The following is a 14,324-nucleotide window of genomic DNA, read 5'->3' as shown; positions in this document are numbered from 1 at the left end:
CCTTGGCCACAGTAAGCGCTCCATAATAATAATAATCACAATTTTGGCATTTGTTAAGCGCTTACTACGTGCAGAGCACTGTTCTAAGCGCTGGGGTAGATACAGGGTAATCAGGTGGTCCCACGTGAGGCTCACAGTTAATCCCCATTTGACAGATGAGGTCACTGAGGCACAGAGAAGTGAAGTGACTTGCCCACAGTCACACAGCTGACAAGTGGTAGAGCTGGGATTCGAACTCATGACCTCTGACCCCCAAGCCCGTGCTCTTTCCACTAAGCCACGCTGCTTCTCTACTATAAATACTATCGAATGAATGAATGAATAATTTTTTAAAATGGGATTTGTTGAGCCCTTACTATGTGCCAGGCACCGTATTAAGCACTGGGGTAGACAATAAGCTCATCGGGTTGGACATAAGTCCCCCGTGTTATTGACAAAAATTAGACAAATTAGAAAAAGTTCGTTTAGTCGATGTAGAGACGAAAGACTCCGAGAGAACGGGTCAAAGAACAGGTCAGTAGGAAAGTGGCGAGCGGCCCGTTCACCCCGGTGGGGTACGAGTGACCGCAGCACCCCGATCCTGGGCTGCCCTGCCAGCTTTATTGATACGGCGAAACCCCCCACTGGCACAGGGCACCCAATCGGGGCTAGGCACACATAGTAACAGTAACCAATCAGTAAGCACTTTCATGATCCCGTGACACCCGACCAGCCCGCACGAGAGTGGTGCGCCAAGTTTGAAGTAGCACATGATGGAGGAGTTTCACATGGCGTGGCCATTTTACAGCCCACATGGCACAGGCAATGGCGCAGGCATTTTACAGTTCACGTGGCGCAGGTCCCTTGACTTGGGGTTGAGGCTGGCCTCACCATCGCCATGTTGAGGCGATCCGCAACACCCGTCCCAGACGGGGCTCACAGTCTTAATCCCCATTTTACAGATGAGATAACTGAGGCTGAGACGTTAAGTGCCTTGCCCAAGGTCAAGAAGCAAACAAGTTTATACTATAACACTAGGTTTTCCCCAGGGCTGGTGTTCCATGTAACTGCAATCTTTCCACAGGCTAGGATGTGATATTATACAGATGAATAAGCAGTAGAAGAGGCAGAATGGGACAGGGAGATCCTTTCCTCTAAATTCTGAAGATGGGCAAATACAGTTTTACTCTAAACCGATGTAGCTAATTTTAAGGGAGCATTGCAATTACTAGGTCAAAGGTGCAAGGACATTAAAAATTCCATTTCAAGATGAAAACAACTTTGATTAATGCAATTTTAAACGTCACATTATCTTTTAGCGATCTAAAGTGAGCTCCAGTCTCACCCATATCTCCTCCCCAGGCTAAACAGACCAGTCGAAAGGTATAATTAACCCAGAGGTAAGGGTCAGTGGAGAGGCTGAAATGAGTAAGAGAGGAGCTCTGCTTATTATTGGTAACTTTTAATATTTTACCCGTTCTTTAATATCTCACGTAGGCTACTAAATATCTAAAGTCAGACCTGGGGGCCCTTTTCACCTTCAATCAACCCATCAACCTATCGTACTGATTGAATATCTACTGAGTGCAGAACACTGAACAAAGATTGTGATCCCCAGGTATCTGTTGCCGAATTGTACATTTCAAGCACTTAGTACAGTGCTCTGCACATAGTAAGCGCTCAATAAATACTATTGAATGAATGAGTGAATGAAGTGGGACATGGACTGCATTCAACCTGATTATCTTGTATCTACCTCAGCGCCTAGTACAGTACCTGGCACATAGTAAATGCTTGACAAATACCGTTAAAGCAAAACAAACAAAACTGACTAGAACTGACTAGAACAAACTGCCTAGAACAAAAGAAGCATGATACGTGTTCCTGCCCTCAAAGAGCTCTCAATCTGAGAGGAGACAAAGGACGTTGATTTGCAAATAGTGTTTGTGCAGGCAGTTACATACATATATATTCACCAGGGTATACTTCATGAGTATCAGGAAGAAACAGCAGGATAAGTGAATGCAAATGAAAATCCAAATAAACATACGCATATATAATTGAATGCTGAGAATAGGAATTAAATCTAATTCATAAGTGCTAAGGGAGGCTGTTGGATTAACTTACTAGGATGTTATTCAATCAATTAATGGTATTTATCGAGCATTTACTGTGTGCAGGGCACTGTACTAAGCACTTGGGAGCATGCAGTATAGTAGAGCCGCTAGACATGACCCCTGCCCAAAAGAGGCTTGCAGTTTAGAGGGGGAAACAGACATTAAAAGAAGTTACAGGGAGGGGAAATGGCAGGGAAGACTTGGAGAAGCGGGAGGGATTTTAGGAGGTCTTTGAAAGTGGAGAACTTAGTTCTGGCAGTTTTTGTGGAAGAGGAAGAGACAGGCCTGGGGAACACAATGAGCAAGGAGATGGGGGCGGGACAGTTGCTAAGACTGAGGTCCAAGTGCACACGTATTTACTTAGTGCAGAGCACTGTACTAAGTGCTGGAAAGAGTATATAATAATAATAATGATGATGGCATTTGTTAAATACTTACTATGTGCCAAGCACTGTTCTAATCACTGGGAGGGAGTCAAGGTAATCAGGTTGTCCCACGTGGGACTCACAGTCTTAATCCCCATTTTACAGATGAGGTAACTGAGGCCCAGAGAAGTTAAGTGACTTGCCCAAAGTCACCCAGCTGACAAGTGGCAGAGGCGGGATTAGAACCCATGACCTCTGACACCCAAGCCCGGGCTCTTTCCACTGAGCCTGCTCGCTCCACCTTCAAAATCCTCCTAAAAATCACCTCTCCTCGAGGAAGCCTTTCCCGATTAAGCCTTTATTTTCCCTTATCCCCCTCCTTTCTGCATCGCCTATGCATTTGGTTCTGTGCCCTTCAAGCACTTGCTGTTAACCCCAACCTCAACCCCACAGCACTCGGGTAAAAATCCAGAATCTATTTTAAAGTCGGTATCCCCCTGTAGACTGAAAGCTCCTTGTGGGCAGGGCACAGGACTATCAACTGTTGAGTTGTAATCTAATCAATCACATTCCCTGCCCGCAATAATCTTACAGTCTAGAGGAGAGGGGAGCTTGTGGGAAACAAAGACTACAAGCAGCACTGCTCCGGAATGGACACAGAGACCATATGTAATAATAATGTTGGTATTTGTTAAGTGCTTACTATGTTCAGAGCACTGTTCTAAGTGCTGGGGTAAACACAGGGGAATCAGGTTGTTCCACGTGGGGCTCACAGTCTTAATCCCCATTTTACAGATGAGGGAACTGAGGCACAGAGAAGTTAAGTGACTTGCCCACAGTCACACAGCTGACAAGTGGCAGAGCTGGGATTCGAACTCATGAGCCCTGACTCCAAAGCCCGTGCTCTTTCCACTGCGCCACGCTGCTTCAAGGAGGGGAGAATGTAAGGAGGGGAGGAGGGGAGGGGAGGGGGGAGGGGAGAGCTGGTGGAGAACCTTAAAGTCCATTTGAGGTGTTCAATCGAGTAAACAATCAATCAAGAGTATCCATGGAGCACCGATTCTGTTCAAACTTCTGTGCTAAGCATTTGGGGAAGGACAAAAATAATTATAAGGCAGGAGCTCTGCCTTCAAAGGGCTTATAACAATGATTAATCTAGGAATTATTGATTGCTACAGAGGGAAATGAAAGCCTGAAACAACCTCTGGACCCACAGAGTGAGTCAGTCAATCATATTTACTGAGTGCTTACTGTGCGTAGAGCACTGTACTGAGCGCTTGGGAGGGTATTCCAAGCAGAAGCAGCGTGGCTCAGTGGGAAGAACCCTGGGCTTCAGAGTCAGAGGTCATGAGTTCGACTCCCGGCTCTGCCACTTGTCAGCTGTGTGACTGTGGGCAAGTCACTTCACTTCTCTGTGCCTCAGTTCCCTCATCTGTAAAATGGGGATTAAAAGTGTGTGAGCCCCACATGGGACAACCTGATTACCCTGTATCTCCCCCAGCGCATAGAACAGTGCTCGGCACCTAGTAAGCGCTTAACAAATAACAACATTATTATCATTATTATTATTATCAAAGAACAAAATAATCAACACATTCCCTGCCCATAGCAATCTTACAATCTAGAGGGAGGGTGCTTTGCGGGCTCAGGTACTGGCCAGGGCCTTTCAGGACCCCTTTCTGGCTCAGGAGCCGTTTGTGGGTGTTTTCCCCACCAGGATTTGAGGGGAGCCAGAGTGTTTTCCCATGCCTCCATCGAGGGAGAGTACCTCCAGAAGCTGTGTTTCCTGGAAACCACACCTTCTAAATAAGGACCCCATTGAAGTCTCCACCCTCTAAGTTCCACCCCAACTTTGGCCGGAGGCCATTATTATGACCGCATTTACAAAACTGAATGGACCGTGAATTGTTAGATCTGGCTACCCGTCACTCGTCTTTCCACATCAATGGAGGTTATAGCAGGGGACGGTCTAGTACGGAGACGGGTACTGCAGTAGAGCAAAGACATGTTTGCCCTTGCCAGATTTGATCATCACTTCAAAATCCAAATTTCTCTTTCTGGATATGCAGCTTTGTAGTGCAAGGCAGTCAGGCAGAAAGGAGGACTCTAGGAGCTGTGCTGGAGAAAGCTGTGTTCCGGGTTGACGACTATCGCTAAGAGCTATACACTTTGTGGAAAACTGGTCATGATTGAGTGTGACCATAACTAATAGCTCTTTCCTTGGCTAGTAGCCAGATGCCCAAATCACTGCATATTAATTATGCTAAAATAGAGGTACATGAAAGGCTAAAGTCTGAAAAGTACCAACTGCAGCCAAACAGATGATACAGTACAGAAATCCTCTAGGGTTTGTTTGTTTGTTTTATGGTATTTGCTAAGCGCTTCCCATGTGCTGGGTATTTTCCTAAGCATTGTGGTTGATCAGGTTGGCCACAGTCCATGTCCCACACGAGGCTCACAGTCTTAATCCCCATTTTACAGAAGTGGTAGTTGAGGCATAGAAAAGTACTGTGACTTGACCAAGGTCATACCGCAGATAAGTGGCGGAGCAGGGAGTAGAACCCAGGTCCTTTTGACTCCCAGGCCCACGCTCTATCTACTAGATCATGCTGCTTCTCCCAGTGTTTGTGAGTCTGAGCACAGAACAAGTCAAGACCCACCCACTAATAACATCAGTTTCATCAGGATCAGAACCCCCTGCCTTATATGAGAACATGTCTTGTCCTATGCTGTCGAGTTGTCTCCGACCCAAAGCGACACCATGGACACATCTCTCCCAGAGTGCCCCATGCCCATCTGCAATCATTCACGTAGTATATCCATAGAGTTTTCTTGGTAAAAATACAGAAGTGGTTTACCAGTTACCTCATCTGTAAAATGAGGATTAACTGGGAGCCTCATGTGGGACAACCTTATTACCCTGTATCTACCCCAGAGCTTAGAACTCTGCTCAGTATGTAGTAAGTGCTTAACAAATACCAACATTATTATTATTATCTTTCCATGCAGTAAACTTGAGTCTCCGGCCTCAATTCTCTCCAATGCCGCTGTTGCCAAGTACAAGGGAGTTTTGACTTGTAGCCGATGGCCTTCCACTCACTAGCCACTGACCAAGCTCGGAATGGAATGGATAGGCCTCTGCTTGACTCTCCCTCCTGTAGTCAAAACTCAAGACACCTCAAGACATCACTGAAGTTAGAAGTGTGAAGAATGGCAAAACTCAGAGCACCTGCTGAGGTCTTCAAGCAACAGCAGGGTGAGTTACGCGACAACTGCTCTGGCTCTTCCTTAACAAATCAAATTTCTGAGGAATTGTCACAAGATTTCAGACCTGCCACCTTTATCACCGCCTTTCAGAAGAAAGCAGACGCTGCCAAAGCTATAATGGAATCTCATTGCTACCTATTTCAGGAAAGATTTTAGTCAGGATCCTTCCAGATAGGCTAATGAACAATCTAATTGACCATATGCTTCTGAAATGTTATGGTGCTTTAGACGAGAGTATGGCACAACAGGCAGGAAAGAAGAAAACGACTAAACCGCTACAAGGTATATGGAAAGCTTACAAAAGCAGACACCATCACCGGACTGGGACCCTGGCCATCGTTAAGCAAGTGTGGCCAACCTGAAAACTGATGAATGACATTTCTCAAATGCTTACTCTGTGCAGACCTCTGTACTAAGCCCTTGGGGATGTACAATACATTAGAATTGGTAGCCACCATCCCTTCCCCCATGGAGCTTACAGACATTACAGGGAAAGACAGACATTGAAATTTTCAGTTGAAATTGAAATTTACAGACATTGAAAGTAGAGATGGGGGAATTGTAGAGGCTAAGGACATATACACATCTCCCTAGTCCTTAAGAGCCTCCAGTGGTTGCCCGTTCACCTCATCCAACAGAAGCTCCCTACCTTTCAGCTTTAAAGCACTCAATTAACTCTCCTCATGCTATCCTACCTCACTGATTTACTACTATAGCCCAGCCTGCACACTTTGCTCCTCTAATGCCAACCTACTCATTATACCTCATTCTCGTTTATCTCACCACCAACCTCTCGCCCCCATCCTGCCTCTGGCCTGGAATTCCCCCCCCATCCCCTTCATATCTGACAGGCTGCTACTCTCCCCACCTTCAAAACCTTATTAAAAATCACATCTCCTCCAGGAAGCCTTCCCCGACTCACCCCTCATTTCTCCTATTCCCTCTCCCTTCTATGTCACCTACAAACTTGCATCTGTGCCTTTTTAACATTTGAGTGTCACTCCACCATTAGGTCCACAGAACTTATGTACCTATCCATAATTTATTTTAATGTCCATCTCCCCCTCTAGACTATAAGCTTCTTGTTGGGTAAGGAAAGTGTCTACCACCTTTGTCGTATCAATCAGTCAGTCGTATTTATTGAGCACTTACAATGTGCAGAACAAGCACTGTACTAAACTTGTGGGAGAGAAAAATAAAACAGAATTAGCAGACACGTTCCCTGCCCAGAGTTTACAGTCTAGAGGGTGACACAGACATTAATATGAATGAGTAATTTATACTATATAATTTAATTTAAAGACATGTACATGCACACTGTACCCTCCCAGCTGTTTTCTACAGGGCTTTGCACATAATAAACGGTTCAATCAATACCACTGATTGATTGTACATAAGTGCCAAGTTGAAGATGCTAAGACCACAGTGACAGGGTGTCGGACTTGAAGGGATCTTTTCTGATTCTTGCTCCATCAGCAAGGAAGTAAGTTCTTGTACTAAGGCCTGTTCTGCCTTGACCTATTCTCCACAGCCGTGCTTGAGGACTCAACGCAAAAATCTGGAAGCGGGTGTTAGAAGGAGACTCTATTTCTGGGAAATTCATTCCACTAGATGGAAAAAGGAAAACCAGAAGTCTGCAAATCAATCATATAGAAGCTGCTATAAGTTCACACAGGAGGGATGATCTGGTGTTAGATTGTGTTCTAAGGCAAACATGAGGTGGGGAGAGTTGTGATCTGGTGTATATGAAGGGGGAGGGAGCTCCATGCCAGAGGAAGGACTTGGGAAAGGAGTCACTGGTGAGATGGATGGGACAGACAAGATTGTGCTCTGACTAGAGTAAGTGCTCAATAAAAGTAGCCCACTTTTCGCTGACATCCCCAGAAAAAAACGCCGAGGATGGCATTGTTGAGTGTCTCCACTGATGATCGAAACAATCTCTGTATGTTTTATGAAGTCAAAAATAACTTTTTTATTTCTATTAACTATGTTCTGTTCTGCTGCTGCTCACCCTCTATCTCCTAAAGATATTCTGTCTTTCTTTGGAACCTTTTCTTTCTTAAAGGCACAGTACTATTCCAGTGGAAAGAAAAATGAGTTGGTTGCCTAAGCAACCTCAAATTAGTGAAACATATTGGCGAATGCTGACTTGTGGTGTACAAAATTCAACACTTAGCTTGAGCAGCTAAAGGAACATTTGTGGGGTCTGGAGATAGTTTGAATTAAGAATGTGAGCAACATGAAATATTGTATGTAAGGCTTTGTTCAGTTCTTTCATTGGATATGCAAAACCACATTACATAGCGATAGTTTTCCTGGTCCCATATTTTTTCATATATATGAAATTGTCCCATATTTCATTGCCTTGTTCTACTTCCTTGGCTAGATCTGAAGAAATGGCCACTTTGAAGGGATTAGTGTATACTCTTCATTTCTTATTTGTCATTTTTCATTTCTTGTCATGCTTGTATGATAATTTCTGAAATAATCTGAGCTGCATCTGAGAAGTGATGTTGCCTAGTGGATAGAACACGGGCCTGGGAGCCAGAAGGACCTGGATTCTAATCCTAATTTCACCACTTGTCTGCCCTGTTATCTTGGGCAAGTCACTTAAGTTTCTGTGCCTCAGTTACTTCATCTGTATGTGGGACATGAACTGGATCCAACCTGATTAGTTTTTATCTACCCCAGTGCTTAGCACATAGTAAGCACTTAACAAATGCCATAAAAAAATAATAATAATCTAATCACTGGGAACCATTCTGGGACCAAGAGAGAAGGTTTTGTACTCTCCAAATGGAAATCTGGCAATTCTAGTAGAGAAGCAGTGTGGCGCAGTGGAAAGACCCTGGGCTAGGGAGTCAGAGGTCGTGGGTTCTAATCCTGGCTCCGCCACTTGTCAGCTGTGTGACTTTGGGCAAGTCACTTCACTTCTCTGTGCCTCAGTTACCTCATCCATAAAATGGGGATTAAGACTGTGAGCCCCATGTAGGACGACCTGATCACCTTGTATCCTCTCCAGCGCTTAGATTAGTGATTTGCACATAGTAAGCACTTAACAAATGCCATCATTATTATTATTATTAGAACTGGGAATTAAGACACTGAATTCTACTGCCATCTTAACTACTGACTACTCCACCAGGGTTAAGTTCTTTCTCTGTTTTCCAGTCAGAAAAATAGGAATGATTTCATTTGATTTCTCACCTAGAATACATAAAAGATTAAGGTACCGTAGTGTCCCCCAAAAGGTAGTCAAATATGGTATCTCAGGAGAGTATCATGTTGTCACCCCATTGTGATTTTAACTTATTTGTTAAGAGAGTAGCTCTTGATATTTCACATCATAGTTAAAAGATTACTCAAGGTAGTAGTAAACCATTTAGGTTGCGGGGGAAAAGTCTTCAAGAGAATGTTTGGCACTCTATTTTCAGAAAATGGAAGGCTTTCTTCAGCTAGTTGTGGGTGGGGAATATGTCTCACAATTCTGTTGTATTGGACTCAGTGGTTAGTACAGTGCTCAGTACATGGAAAATGCTCAATAAATTCCATTGATGATAATGATTCTGTATGTGGGTAAGAGAACACCATACCAAATGAAAATTCCTTATCTAATACATTTTGAAGTTGGAATTCCAAATCAAGTGAATCAATTAATAGTATTCATTCAATCATATTTACTGAGCTCTTACTATGTGCCAAGCACTGATCTAAGTGCCGGGGTAAATACAAGGTAATCAGGTTGTCCCATGTGGGGCTCACAGTCATAATTCCCATTTTACATATGAGGTAATTTAGGCACAGAGAAGTTAAGTGTCTTGCCCAAGATCACATAGCAGACAAGTGGCAGAGCCAGGATTAGAACCCACATCCCGTGACTCCCAAGCCTGAGCTCTTTCCAATAAGCCACACTGACTGAATGAGATAGGGTTTGCTGAATACTTTCTCTGTGCAGAACATTATACTAAGTGCTTGGAAAGGACAGCAGAGAAGCAGTAGGCCTTAGTAAAAAGAACATAGGCTTGGGAGTCAGAGGACTTGGGTTCTAATCCCCGCTCTGCCACTTGTCTGCTATGAAACACTGGGCAAGCCACTTAGCTGTTCTGTGCCTCAGTTACCTCATCTGTAAAATGGAGTTTAAGACTGGAAGCCCCATGTGGGACAGGGACTGTGTCCAACCTTATTACCTTGTACCTACCCCAGTGCTTAGTACAGCGTCTGGCACTGTGGCTTAGTGGAAAGAGCTCACAGGCTTGGGAGTCTGAAGTTGTGGGCTCTAATCCCGCCCCCACCACTTGTCTGCTGTGTGACTTTGGACAAGCACTTGACTTCTCTGTGCCTCAGTTACGTCATCTGTAAAAATGGGGGTTAAGACTGTGAGCCCCACGTGGTCACCTTGTATCACCTTGTATCTATTCCAGCGCGTAGTACAGAGCTTGGCACATAGTAAGCGCTTAACAAATACCATAATCATATTAACAAACGCCATAAAAATCCCCCCCAAACAACAAAAAAACCCAGAACCAACAGACTTAATAGGAATCATTTTTGAAGGGCAAAATCTTCTGTAGCAGGGGTCGATTTCATAGGCAAGATAACTCCATCTGGACTACAATAGCGAGTTCTGTGAAAGAGGCATCCTGAGCTCACAAAATACTATTTTATTCTAGATGTCATTGAATCCCAATGTTTTTTAAGCATTTTAAATTCTTGGTCAGCGCTCCCTCTGCTGGACTATTTTCCAATTCCACCAAAATTTGTTCTTTCAGCCCTTTAACTCGATGCTGTTAAAGGATTGAGCGGTGGACAAGTCTCAGGAACGGAAATCTACAGCTGTAGGGGTTTGGGGAGGTAAACAAGTATCCACTGGCGCAGGTAATGGGGATTGAGCCATTCACCCCACCCCTTGCTTGCCGCTGCAGTCACTGAGAGGGTACCCCACACTTCATCCCTGTAGCAAAGTCATTTTAATACTTTTTTAAATTAGTATTTGTTAAGCACTTAGTAAATGCCAGGTACTGTACTAAGCGCCGGTGTGGATCCAAGTAAATCTGGTTGGACACAGTGCCCTTCCCACGTGGGGCTCACAGTCTCAATCCCCATTTTACAGATGAGGCAAGCATGGCATAGAGAAGTTAAGTGACTTGCCCAAGGTCACACAGTAGACAGATGGCAGTGCTGGGATCAGAACCCATGACCTCCTGACTCCTAGGTCCATGCTCTATCTACTACACCACAGAGGGGGAGACAGACATTATGCCAGGCTAGTTTACTGTCTAATTTACTATTTACTAAAACAGTCTAATTTACTGTTACTTTACATGCTAGGGACTGTGTCTTTATTGTTGTATTGTACTCTCCCAAGCATTTACTACAGTGCTATGCACATAATAAGTGCTCAGTGAATACCACTGACTGACTGATTGACTAAAGGAAGGGCTTTGTAAACTTTGCATGCACAACAATGGAAGGAGGTGGGCTATCACCTTGAGAAGTATCCTCGCAACCAAGTCCAATATTTTCCCCAAGTCCAGATGCTTCTGTTCATCTTTGGTCTTTGATGTCTAATCCCCCTTTTCTAGAGATAAAAACTACATTCCTGAAGTTGGGCAGTTCTGCATCTGGTGCAGAGAGGCCATTATTCTTTATCAAGGGCCCTCTTCCCAGGAACATGCTGGTTCTTTTTGATCGTGCATAATACCGTAGTACATGGTATGGTACGGCATCTAGGGGTCACAGCTAGGGCAACTAAAAAAGGTCTCACCTTGGGCCTAGGGTCCTTCAGGCTCTCTTTCCCATCTTCAGACCGTAACAAAGTTCTTCCACGAATCCCTCTACAGAAGGGTGCTGGGAGAACTAAGATGTTAAAATGTTTGGGGGCTTCCCAAATATTGGTATTCCTGTTCTTTCTCCTTTAGACTGTGAGCCTCATATGGGACAGAGACTATGTTCAACCTATTAATCTTGTATCTACCACAGCCTTAGAATTCTTCTCCCACTCCCTTCTGCGTCACCCTGACTTGCTCCCTTTGTTCGTCCCCCGTCGCAGGCCCACAGCCCTGATGTACATATCTGTAAGTTATTTATATTAATGTCTGTCTCCCTGTCTCTAGACTGTAAGCTCTTTGTGATCATGGAGTGTGTCTTTTGTATTCCACTCTCCCAAGTGCTTAGTACAGGGCTCTGCACATAGTAAGTGCTCAATAAATACAATTGAATAAACTGAATGAACAGTGTTTGACACATAGTAAGCTCTTAAACATCATAATTATAATAGTCCATGCTGTTGAAATGTGATTAAATGCACCTCAAGATGGCATTAATTTCCTGTATTTGTTTTAATAGTTATGATTACCGTATTTGTTAAGTGCTTACTGTGTGTCAAGTACTGTCCTAAGAGGTAGGGGAGAGATACAAGTTAATCAGGTTGGACATGGTCCCTGTCCCACATGAAACTCACAGTCTAAGAAGGAGGGTGATCCGGTATTTCGTCCCCTTTTACAGATGAAGGAAACAGAGGCACAGATAAGCAACTTGCTCAATGTCACACAGTAAGCAAGTGGCATAATTGGGATCAGAACCCAGGTCCTCTGGATCACAGGCCCCTATTCTTTTCACTAAACCACACTGCTTCTCTTCTTGAGGTTTTCACTTTGAATGCTAGCCCCTTTCTGGACTTTGTGAGATTGAGTCATGAAACATGAAAAGGATTCATAATTTTTCTTGATGCTCCTTTCCTGCAGAGATAGAGCTTTGGAAGGTCCGGATGTGCCTTTTTTCCTTTCATCAAAGCCACAACCTATGCTCCTACTACAACCCAGCCTGCACACACCTTATTCTTCTAATACTAATCTTCTCACTGTACCTCAATCTGGTCTATCTCATTACCGACCTCTTGCCTCTAGCCCAAAACACCCTACCTCCTCATATCAGACAGATAATTGCTCTCCCCCACTTCAAAGCCTTATTGAAGGCACATCTCCTCCAAGAAGCCTTCCCTGACTAAGCCCTCATTTCCTCTTCTCCCACTCCCTTCTGTGCTGCTCTGACTTGCTCCTTCATTCATCCTCCCTCCCATCCCCACAGCACATATGTATATATCTGTAATTTATTTATCTATTTAACTATATATTTATATTAATGTCTGTCCACACCTCTAGACTGTGAGTTCCTTGTGGGCAGGAATGTACCTGTTGTTATACTGTACTCTTCCAAACACTTAGTACAGTGCTTTGCACACAATAGGCGATCAATAAATATGATTAAATGAGTGAATGAATACGTATGCATAAAAAATACCTCTGTCCTGAGTATATCCTATGATCACTTGCCCTGGTACCTGTTCCTTCAGGTTCCTGCGCATCTTTCCTACTCACTTTAGAATGTCTAATACTGCCGACAGAAAATAAAACACCAATTTAGCAGTGCGCCTAAGAAAAATCCCGCAGTAAGATTTACAACTGGCAAATTGCACACACATTGGTCACCTGAACATAAAGCTGTAACAGATACTGTCAGGGTGAAAAGGATATCACGAGACATTCTAGAGTTCAGTAAGGTGAACACACCAGCTCATGTTTCTAAAACGTTTTAGTTTGCTGGTCACCTCTCTGACAGCTGGCATTCTCCTGTCTGACACTGAATCTTGTGTAGCTGTCTTAAGATTTTAGTATTTATGGAGCCCTTGCAGTTACCTGCAATCCAAGGAAATTCATTTTTTCTTATTGTCTTCCTGGCCACATATTTAGGTCAGCGTCTACCTCGATAAATCAATGGTGCTTACTCTGTGTGGAGAACTGTATTAAGCCTTTAGTTTGGACTAAGTTGATGAAAATAGGAGGTTTGAATGTTTTTTCTTCCCCATGAACATGGACATTCAGACTAATCTAAATTAAATGTTATTTTTCAGTTAGATGCTGATTAGTTCTGTGGTTGAGGCTGGAATCTTCTGGAGAGAAGCCCAACAAGGGATTTTCTTAGGATGGACAGTGTAATCTGAGGGACTTTTGGGTAGAGGGAAAATAATTGCAAGCTTATTTTGGACAGGGAATGTGTCTATTGTAATATTGTACTCTTCCAAGCTCTTAGTACATTACTATGCACCCAGTAAGCACTCAATAAATAGCACTGAATGAAATGAACTGTAAGGCTGGCACTGTCCTTCATTAATAAATGAACACCGTATACTTTATTCTCCCAAGCACTTAGTACAGCGCTCTGCATATAGTATACACTCAACAAATGCTAATGACTGACCAACCTTGCAAGTTTATTCATTTCATTCATTCAACCGTATTTATTGAGTGCTTACTGTGTGCAGAGCACTGTACTAAGTACTTGGTACGATTCAGCAACAAAGAGAGACAATCCCTACCCAACGGGCTCACGGTCTAGAAGGTGGAAGACAACAAAACAAAACAAGCGGACAGGCATCAGTAGCATAAATTAACAGCTTTAATTTTTAATCGAATCCTTTTAAACTTGAACCACAGCCCATCTTGCGGAATAATTCTGGAATAATTACAATATGCCCACTCCAATAAATCAGTAGTATTTATTGAGCGCTTGCTGAATGCAGAGCACTGTTCTGAGCTCT

The sequence above is a fragment of the Ornithorhynchus anatinus genome, chromosome 2 (assembly GCF_004115215.2).
Source record: "Ornithorhynchus anatinus isolate Pmale09 chromosome 2, mOrnAna1.pri.v4, whole genome shotgun sequence".
NCBI classification, from domain to species: Eukaryota; Metazoa; Chordata; class Mammalia; order Monotremata; family Ornithorhynchidae; genus Ornithorhynchus; species Ornithorhynchus anatinus.
This window is presented reverse-complemented; position numbering follows the sequence as displayed.